The sequence below is a fragment of the Strigops habroptila genome, chromosome 5 (genome assembly GCF_004027225.2).
Source record: "Strigops habroptila isolate Jane chromosome 5, bStrHab1.2.pri, whole genome shotgun sequence".
In the NCBI taxonomy this organism is placed as follows: Eukaryota; Metazoa; Chordata; class Aves; order Psittaciformes; family Psittacidae; genus Strigops; species Strigops habroptila.
This window is the reverse complement of record NC_044281.2, coordinates 5218267-5228691: the sequence shown is the minus strand read 5'-3', so window position 1 is coordinate 5228691 and position 10425 is coordinate 5218267. Positions and strand designations below refer to the sequence as shown.

The following is a 10425-nucleotide window of genomic DNA, read 5'->3' as shown; positions in this document are numbered from 1 at the left end:
ACAAGCGGTGAGTGAATGAAGTGTTTTATTTGTTTCGGGTTGCCAGTGGGAGTGAATTGGTCAACTTGCTTTTGGACATCCACTTGCCACATTCATAGAATGGTTTGGGTTGGAAGGCACCTTAAAGCTCATCCAGTTCCAACTCCCTGCCACAAGCAGGGACACCTTCCACTAGCGCAGGCTGCTCCAAGCCCCTGTGTCCAACCTGGCCCTGAACACTGCCAGGGATGGGGCAGCCACAGCTTCTCTGGGCACCCTGTGCCAGCGCCTCACCACCCTCACAAGGGAAAACTTCTTTATATCTAACCTGAATCTCCCCAACATACACAACAACATACACAATGCATGTGCAAAACGCTTCTCTGCTGCCTTCGCTGTCTCTCCCTCTTCTTTTAAATTCAGCTCTTCTACATCAGCTCTTCTAAATCTGCTCTTCTACAATGCAAACTGATGGAGCCTGTAGAGGTTTTATCTTCTTTACATATTTTCTTTAGCTTATTTATACCTGGCTGAGAAAACCCCCTGGCTTTGAACGTAAAGAGAATCTTGCTTCTTAAAATACATATACCCAAGTAACCAAGAGTTTCCCACAGTTGTCGCAGCTCAACAATGTGAATCAGGATACACAAGACAGTGTATTCAAATGTCAGGTTTGTTTCAAAGTGTAGGGCAGCAAAAGCCTATTTGCAATTTACATTCTTATATAATTATTACTACTTTAAGGTGAAGGACTGTTATTCTGTTTGTCCTGTACTTCATCCTGACTTATGTGGGATTGAACTTTATGCTTGTTTCCACCAGAATGTATTGCTTCCTCATTCCATTGTAGGGTGAAGATGGGAAATTGTCCAAGTGCCGGACATGGGGCCTCAAGTCTCAAGTAGAAAGCAACAGTTTTGGTGTTACTTGGCGGCACAGGGAGAGAGAGGGATTTTCAGTAGTTCTTGGCACTTTGCATTATAAGGCAATAACCCCCTTTCTAACTCTGTCCCTTTGCAGAAGATGTTCCTTTGGATCTTGCCACTTTCTGGAAAAGGGCCTTGAAGCATATCAGCCTTCAAAAAGTGCAGCATAAGTAGAGAAAAGCCTTTTTACAAAAATAGTCTATTGCAGAATAGTATTCCCCTTTCATTTCACAGGGAAGTGTCAAAGGGACAGAGCCTGCAGGAGAAAAGCAATCAGTTTACTTTAAAGGAAAAGTTAATTCTTTTCTCCTTTCCATTTGCTACATGACTGGGAAAATGACTCCTGATACACCCCTGATCACAACTCTCTTGACTACAGAGAACATTCAGATTCTATTTTCCAGCTGCCTCCACCTTTAATAGATAAACAGGTTTTAAACCAACGTAACTGGCTCTCATAGGGATCACCTCTTTTGTCAGGCTTCTAGTTAACTAATCCTTCTGAAGAGCTCCACTTGGAAAGATCTAAATGAGTGAGACTGCTTTCCTGGAGAGGCTGAATAGTTGACTTCTTAAATAGTAATTTAAATGTTTTTATATTAATGTGGTATGTCTTTACTTTGTTTTCCTTTCTCCCTTCTGTTCTCTGCAGATCTGACAGCCCGCCTGTCCTGGGTAAAATGGGATTAAGTAGGAGTTAAAAGAAAGATCTTTCAAGGCAACATATTGCAAAACCTGCTGGCCTGACTGCTGGGTACCGGCTGTTAAATTCTCAGTACTACAAGTAAAAGAGAGGAACACTTGCAACTCCATTTATTGTCACGGATCGCTTTCTTTCCTCATGTCCAGCATCCAGCCTCTTTTGGTGTTAATCCATTGCTGTGTAGGGCCTTCTGCTTCTCTTTCTTCAAGTTTCTCACACACTGAAAGATTAAAAATCAGTGTCATTACAATCCCAGCAACAACATTTCTCTTCTACTGGATGAGGACTGTGTCCAAATCACATTTCCAGTGTATGGGAAAACCTACCCCTGATCACAAGAAAAAATTAAGCACCACCAGTTGCAACCTGTTGCTTGGCTTAAATGTCCAAGGCCATAACTGTGAAAGTTGCCAGTGGTTTAGAGCACAGAGACCAGTTTTCAGGAGGTGGAAGGCAGCTGTCTCTATCTGTGTCTCTCTCCAGAATTTCTCATGCCTACCTCCCAATGTGACGATTTTGGGAGGTCTGAGTCCAAGGCCAATGGCCTTTTGATACCAATGACTGCTGGCACGTGGGCACCATCTCCTTTGTACCCTTGTCGGCTTGAACGCTCATGCAAAGACAGCAGCTGGATTTTGACATTTTCATCTGGTTTGTGATTTTCTGAGCAAATGCCAATGACCCGACACTGCTCCAGCAACCATCAGGAAGGGTTTGATAAACACGTCCAACATAAAATGGCACTTACATTCCCCCCCAACAAAATAGGCAAAGCACTGTGTTGACGCTTGCCATATAATTACCAAAGAGTAATTCCTATTCTGCAGCCCATGGTAATAATATTAGCAAAAATAAAACTGTGAAGAAAAGCCTAGAGCTATTATGTCTCTGACATAATTCTCCCATATTACCTGAGTGCACCCTAAAGCTAACATTGTGTTTGTCTGTTGAATGCATTTCTTTCCTTGTCAGTCCTATACTGTAAAGGCTCTAAATCAATTTTTTGGTAAAGAAGATCCATCATATATCTTGCACACTTCACTAACACCCTGCTAGTGTACTTGGAGATCTGAAACCATTCATCCTTGATGTACTTTATCACATTTCTTAACAGGTAGGATGCTAGATCTAGATAAAAGAGAATGTATTTAACATACTGATTAGTTCTCCTCATAGCTTTGATCCCTGCAAAGCAAAACCACATCAGGAACTGTGGTTTTGCTCCAGTTGAACTCTGGTGGGTTTAGGGGGAAGTGAAGATGAAGAGGGAAAGACCTTTGTGAGGAGAAAACTGAAAAGAGCCTTTTTACATTTACAATTCTTCTGTCAAAACAAAAGGGAGAATTTCATCTCGGATGCCACAATGTATTTCAGTCAATATAGAATAAAACGTTTCACCTCAAACTTTTGACTCTCTTTGCATTTTCACCCACTTCAGACACTTAGATGAATTTTTACAGTGGCTGAAAAGGTGAAAACCTGAAAGAAAAAGAGCTGAAAATGCAATTTTCCACTTTTATGTACGTCTCTACTCATTTTGCTTTAAAAATGACAAAACAACAAACCCCAAAACACAAACCAAAAACCCACCACAAAAATACCCATTAGATTTTACTTGAATAAGTAAATAACATAAATCTCTACAATTGCTAAAATATGAAATAATTGATTTTTTCAAATCCATTCTCTCTTTTGCTAGAAATGCAGCAGGTTCTGCAGACACAGACCTGGCTGGGAAACCAGGGCACCTGGCTGAGGTTCCTGTTTCTGTCTTATCTGCATGACTTGGGCCATGTCACTGATGCACATTCCTCTCTTGCTTCTTTTTTCTTGCCTGACAGTCCCTCCAAGCCCACAAATGCTTCAGTGTGTGTGCTAGCACACAGGAACCCAACTGGGACACCAAGCAGCTTATATTGAATTCACCTTTATTTTTCCTGCAATAGTAAAGCACTCCAAATGGGGCTAAACAACAAGTACGGTGTATCAATGCAGCAATCCTGATGCTTTGCTTGGTCTTTTGGATATGAGTCCACCTTTTTGTATCCTGAAAGACCTAGGTCTGTGTCATGACTCTGCTTCAGCTCACCTCACAAACAGAGCTTAGCAGAGCTCAGTGGTGAAGAAGGTGAGAAGTACTTTAAAAACTCACTGAATATCATGGAATCATAGACTGGTTTGGGTTGGAAGGGATCTTCAAGACGATCTAGTTCCTGCCCTGGCAATGCCAATCCTGTGTGTCACTGAAGGTGACACAAGTGTCACAGGTTAGTAGCGATTGGTACTCAGGATCACTTGGTGCTTGGGCCCAGGATGCCCAAGTACCTGTCTGGGATTTAAAGCAAATGAAAGCACCCCTCCCCTCACCTCTAAGCTCTGCAGCACACCCGGGAGCAGTGGTCACATTGCCACCTTCCTGGTGAGATGAATGCAGGATCAGCCTCATCAGGGGGACCAAAGCCATCCTCTCAATGCTGAGAGACCTCCATACCTATCTCAGAGTCACACCCAGTAAGCCCGGACCCACGTTCTCACTGAGGCATGCAATAGCCACATGCCATTTCTCCAAAGCCAGAGAAGCCTTTCCACAGCAGACCATGAGTAGCAGGCTGTCTAGAACCCACAGCCCCCAGCACCTTTGGCCAGAGGAAGCTCTTTCAACAGCCCAAGCCATGACAATCAGCCATCTATGTGGTTTGGTTTCCAGCCTGCAGCTCTGTACCAAAGGCAAATGCAAAGATTTACATGTCCCCTCCTAAGATAACACTTCCAACCTGTGTCTACAAAAATGGCACAGTCTGTGTCAGCATGGACAGGAGAGAGCTGAATTAAGCCATCTATTTAGAAAGAGTCCAAATAGACCCAACAGGGCTTTCTGCAAGCTTTCATCTGGATGTATATTTCTCCAAGGTCCTTACTGCGACCCGTGTCTCCTCCCTCCAAGATGCTTTTGGACAGCCCCCAGAGGTCACTCACCTTAATCCTCAAGGAGCAACCACTACCTCTCTAGTGTTGTCATGGCTAGTGGTGGAATAGTTTCCAACCAAGAACGTGCTGTTACAAAAGATTCTTCACACCAAACTGATTTTGGGCATCCAAAATCCCTGGCTCCAGATACCCTCTGTTTCAATGGTATCAGAGGCTGGACTATCTGCCCTGCTTTTTTTTACACTGCAGCAGAGGTTTGTGCTAGGTGAAAGACAATAATGACACATTATGAAACAAAAAAAATATTTGCTGCAGGGCACCTGGTTACAAGCAGAAAGCGCTTTTTTTGCCCTTTGCTCCAGCCTAAAAAACCTGGATAATGGCTTTTGAAGCAGGCTGGGTGTGTGCAGGAGCAGCAGGAAAGCACATTCATGTAAGGGTAATGTTGGAAAATATTTCAGGTTCATGCATTGCTTGCAGTGGACAGACAACTTATCTGGATATTACATTAGTACCAAAAGCATTGTAATGACAAAAGCAGGAAGGATTGTCCTGGAACAAAGAGGTTTTCCTCAATGTGGTGACTCCAGCTAAGGAAGCTGAAGTCCTCCTCTGAGATGCAGACACCTACCACTGATGTTCCATAGTCAAACAGCAGTAACAGGAAAGAGAAATACCTGCTGAGGTTTCTGTAGCCTAGTTCCACCAACACCACCATGGGGTTCCTATGGGAATTGCTACCTGGTTAAGGGCAGCTGGCCTGTTGTCTGTGGGCTGGGAAGTTCTGCAAAATGCCCTGCTGCAAAGGCACCCCCACCTATCATTGCTGCTGTCAAAGAACCATTTCATAAGGCATGACTTTGAGGAACAGGCTGCTAGAATTTGATGATGACTCTAAACTTGGAAAAACTGTAGCAAATAAATCCTGCAGGAGGATATGTAAGGACTGGGGTTTGGATTGAAGTCAAAACCAGAAGTAAAAATGTTCTTCTCGGGAGTTAAAACTCTAATCCTGGGCTCTTGAGTCAGTAAGTAGAGTCAATACATTTATTGCCACCATAAAAACCGATGAAGCTCTTCCTCCTTACACACACTATGCTTTGACATTGGTATCATTCTGTCGCCTTCAGTGGAGAAACATTAGATATATACTGGCTGGAGGGGACAGTCCACCTCGTCTGCCCTCTCCAAGCTACCTGGAGTCTGACCAGGTGCCAGCCAAAGGTGCTAAACCAAAGGATGCTTCTTGGGTAAATCATTTGGATGCAACAGGCTGCTAAAATGGTGAACGTATCATGCCATCAGATCAGTCTCTGTTTCATCTTCTCTGATGATCCCATTCATCTGGGATGAATAAAAGCAGACAAAGAGGGTATCAGCTTGCTTTGTCTGAAGAAAGCCAAGCCAGTGCTATGGCCCTCTTCCTGCTGAACAGTACAAAGGCAAATTGGCTCTTCAGGGATTTTCTCCAGGACAGATGTTTCTGAATAGCTCCAGGTCTGGGCACATTTGATCTTAGATAAGCCTGCCTTTTTCTGACTATAAGGCTGAAAGTCATAAGGCAGAGAAACCGAGGCAGTCAATGATTCCTGTGCACTACATTTACACTCCACATCAATCCAGAGTAACTGCTGTGTGTAGACATGCTCTGTGTCCACCCATCTTCTCTCCTGCCAGTTCTGGCTCATTCCCTGTGCCACACTTGATAGCAGTTTGCCCAGTTCCCTGGTTTGAGAATCAGGCTCCTTCTTCCTGGTCTTTTCAGCTCTGCTTCGTTTGCAATGCAGGATGGATGAGCTCTGTTTTTCCCTTGTCTCCTAACAAAGCAGCAGGACCTTCTCACCAGAAATTCAGTGGCCAAACCTCCTATGAAAGGAAGCTAGGAGGTGCTGAAGAATGATACCTTCATATTGCAACCTCTGAGGACCAGCTTAGGGGCCCATCAACAGTAGAATTGTTCACTTGAAATATGGTCCCTGTTTCTAGCTCACCAGGGTCCTTGCCAAGAAAAGTGAGAATTATTTATTACACCTTCCTTCCTTCAGAACTAAACTACTGACCCTTTCTGAAACAATAAACCCTGGTTCTCCTTCATCCACTTGGAATGGATGAAGAACAACAAAAGAAACTGGAACAAAACTCTGGAACAAAAGAAATTACATCCCCATTGTGAAGAAATGAGTTATTCTACTGACAAGGCATTGACAGATTCTTTGAAGGACAGACCTGGGGGTGAAGGGACTATTCAGTTTTCCTTTTTTCTTGCCACAGACCCACAGCAGCCAACTTCATTTCCAAGACCTTTACTCTGCCAGCATGGAGAAAGGAATTTCAGGTTTCACCTGAAAACACAAGTAATTGGACAAATTCATATTGTTTCTTAAGCGTTGCCAGATCCTGTCCACTGAAGAACCACCACTGCTTGAGCTGTGGTGTTCAAGATCTGATAATCATCAAGGCAGACCTGCCCTCCAGTAACCCACAGCCCTCATTTAAACAAAATCCTCTGTAAGTCACTCCCATACGGCCTGTACAGAAGTTGGACATTTTGCAAGGTGCTTTTCAAGTCCCTGGTTGACTGCACTGAGATTTTCAGGACAGGGACTACACAGAAAATCTAGACCCCAACAGCAAAGTGTTGCAGCACCATAACATTTTGTTAAGAAGAAAGACATGGTCCTAATAGGTAGAAATCTCCCAGCATGAAGGAACAGCTCAACTGCACAGTGATGGTTTTTATCTCATTTCAGTAGCCAGTCACCATTTCACGCAGAAGGGACTCCACAGTGTTAGCAGCATCCTGTAAAGCAGCCTGGAGATCACAGCACCTATCATAGCCTCATTCCTGGTGGATGAGAGAAGGTGGCATTACACAGGCTTTGTACATAGTTCTGCACAACATCCTGCTGCAATTCATGGCTGTCTTTCCAAACCTCACTTGAGCAATGCAAGATCAACCATAGTGGCTGGTTTCAGTTTGCACGTAACAATCTCTGAAGGTTCCACAGTCACTGGTGGTTCCACAGCTGTTGTCATGATGATGGATTACTGTCTGTGCTAATACAACCATACACATCCTTTTAGATCTGTTCAAGAGAAGAAGGCTGAACTGCAGGGAAAGGATGGGCTAAAACTCTTCTGTGAGTCAAACACCATGTCTTCACACCAGTCCCTTCTCAGATGCTGAGTATTGGTTGTCAGGAAACACAGTGCTTTTCCTCAAATAACGGGGACATTTAGAACCTTGGGAGCAGGGCAGTTGACAAAGGAGCTCCCAGGTTGTCTATTCTTTGCTGCCTTCCTGTTGCAGAAAAGAATAAAGCTTCTCTGCACCTTTCGGGCTGAAACTCCTTCAGAGTGTTACCACAATGGTCTGCCCTGGACCTATTTGCAGGTGGGATGGCAGCCAGAGATGGTGCCCTATAGCTGCTAGCAGCAGTTCTTACATTGTGCTCACAAAGCTTGGCAGGTCTTTGCACATGGATCTCAGGCCATTGAAGACTAACTGGTGAAGCAGAAGCAGTAGCAGGCCTACTATTAGGGTTTCTTATAGATACTGTTGTCCTGTGGGTCCTTGGGATCTATATCAGAGATGTTTGCTCCTATGTCAGACTTTGGGAGGGAGCCAATGAATCTGTTTTCCTTTGCATGACTATAAGAGCAGCTTGGCCAGGGCCAACTCTTTGGTCAAAGCTAGACCTTGGATGCTTCCTGCAGACACTCCTTGGAGCAAGGTAGTCATTCTGCACAAGCAGAAAAGCAGGAAAACAGGCAGTCTGTAGCGGCTTTAAGAGAAGGTTAAAGACATGTAGCCAGCATCCTAAACGCCTTGTGCAAGTGCCCTTACAACAATCCAGCACATTGCCAACTGGATACCTTCAATCAACCCATGTGTAGGGACCTGGGATGTTGCTGCAGGGGCTAACAGCAAGCCCCAACCTTTGGGAAGAGCTTAGCAAGCCGTATCAGCTCCCTGTATGGGAACAAAGTGCAATTACAACCACTATGTCTAATTTTAGATGACTTCCACTCCCACCCAGTCTGTTTGCTTAAGTCGGAGCGCATTTAAACAGGGAAACGCCAGAGACAAAGCGATTCCAATCTCAGAGGTGATTTCTTGCCAGGAGAGGGGGAAAGGGGGGCGGGAATAAAATCAAATAGTATTACTTTGCACTAACAACCCAAGCCTGTGCACCGGGAGCAGAGGGGAATCCAGCTGCAGGCACTGCCCTCTCGTGGTACAGGAGTAAAATCTCGCCCTTCCAGAAACAGAGGATGACTCCTGCGAGCATCCCTGCTCCAGCTCAGCCCCAGCAAAGAGGGTCCCCTCGGGGAGCACTGAGCAGAAGTAGCCATTAAATAAGAAATGCGGATAAAGAGTATGCATAGCTATCTATGTCTGCAATTAGATTAAGGTTTATGCCTCTTCATGCAAAATCAGTTATGTTTTATCTTCCTAAAGACATATTTATGCATCTTTCTGCCCTCTCCCCAAGCCGTTGTTTACACGCCTTGCACACAGGAAGAGCCTGAAGTATTATTTAGCCTCTCAATGCTCCCGCCTGCAGTATCTGAGTGCTCAGAAATATCAGTGTAGTACTCCCACAGCACCCAAGGGAGGCAAGATAACACGAGCTGGCACAACTAGCCTACAGGCAGAGCTTCCACTGATCTTGAATGTCCTCAGGAAGCAGCACACCATTCCCTCTGCACCATCCTCTCATCCTCGAGGCTCCCTTGCTGCAGCAAGACTCCTCTTTCTCTCATCACAGTCTCACGAATGGCTAAACCATCTCCTCCAAAAGCACTTTCCAAAAATAATCGAGCCGAGGCAGACACCGAGCATGGAAAATTTTAGCCCAAGCAGTTCCCGTTAGACATTGCTGTACAGAGATGAAAATGAAGCAAAGCAACAGGGAGGGCAATCGTAGGTTTAGCTATTTGGAGTGCGCACATGGGCTCGTGTATGTGTCCCTGTCTCTTGAAAATGTGGGATAGGAGAAGAGGGAATAATAAAACTTTACATACAGAGATCAGCAGTTATTATCAGTCATGAAATGACATCAGCCTCGTGGACCTTCCCTTGCAGCAAGTGTTTTCATAGTGTTTCAGTGCCCAGCAGGTTTCTCTTTAGCCTGCTCCTCCAGCAACAAGTCGCACTCACAGCCAAGGCTTATCAAAAGCCCCTTTTTCCTAGGTCATGAAGTGAGATTTAAGCTGGGATTCCCAGAGAGGGAATCTTGCTAAATAGCCACAAAGCTCCTCAAAAGGGAACCTGATCTCAGTACCCTCAGCACTGAACCACATTCAGGCGTGCACGCACACATACATCCTGCTCGAGCACACAGGAGAGATTTCCCAAGCTAACATTTACACAGTTCTCTAGAGAACAATAAAGTTATATGAACTGTAGCAACCATTATTGGATGTTATAGCACTAGACCCAGCCCAGTGAGCTAATCTGAGACCTCGCTTTTCAACAAACATCAGATTCTCTTGCTATTCAGATACCTGCATTTCAGCCCCGATTCCCATGGTTTGCCAATTGCACCCCTCCTGTTGCAAGCACCTCATCCTCATACTGTCTAAAGCACATTGGATCCTTCTATCACCATACTTCTTTTCCCCATCCCATATTTTCCTCCTTCTGTGGAGGTACACACCATCCCACCCATAGTCGCCACTGTATTTTAGAGTCTCGGGTGATGCAGCAAGACAAGTCTGCCATAGCAAGCTTGCAATAGCAAGGCAGACTTTCACAGCTAGCAGAAGCCTTTGCACAGATATTTGTCTGCATACCAGGCTGGTTTGCAGCACTTATGCTCTTTAATTCCACTTCAGCAGTCAAGAGAAGCAATGAAGCACATGTTTAAAATCTAAGTGTGTGCT

General features: G+C 44.7%; 1 long non-coding RNA gene across 1 annotated transcript in view; it reads right to left on the bottom strand.

Moving 5' to 3' along the window:
- Positions 1 to 1701: 1701 nt before the first annotated feature.
- Positions 1702 to 10425, bottom strand: part of LOC115608414 — a 52856-nt gene continuing 44132 nt past the window's right edge. The window contains exon 2 of the long non-coding RNA XR_003991537.1: positions 1702 to 1828. This is a non-coding gene — a long non-coding RNA (uncharacterized LOC115608414). The remainder of the gene's footprint in view (positions 1829 to 10425) is intronic.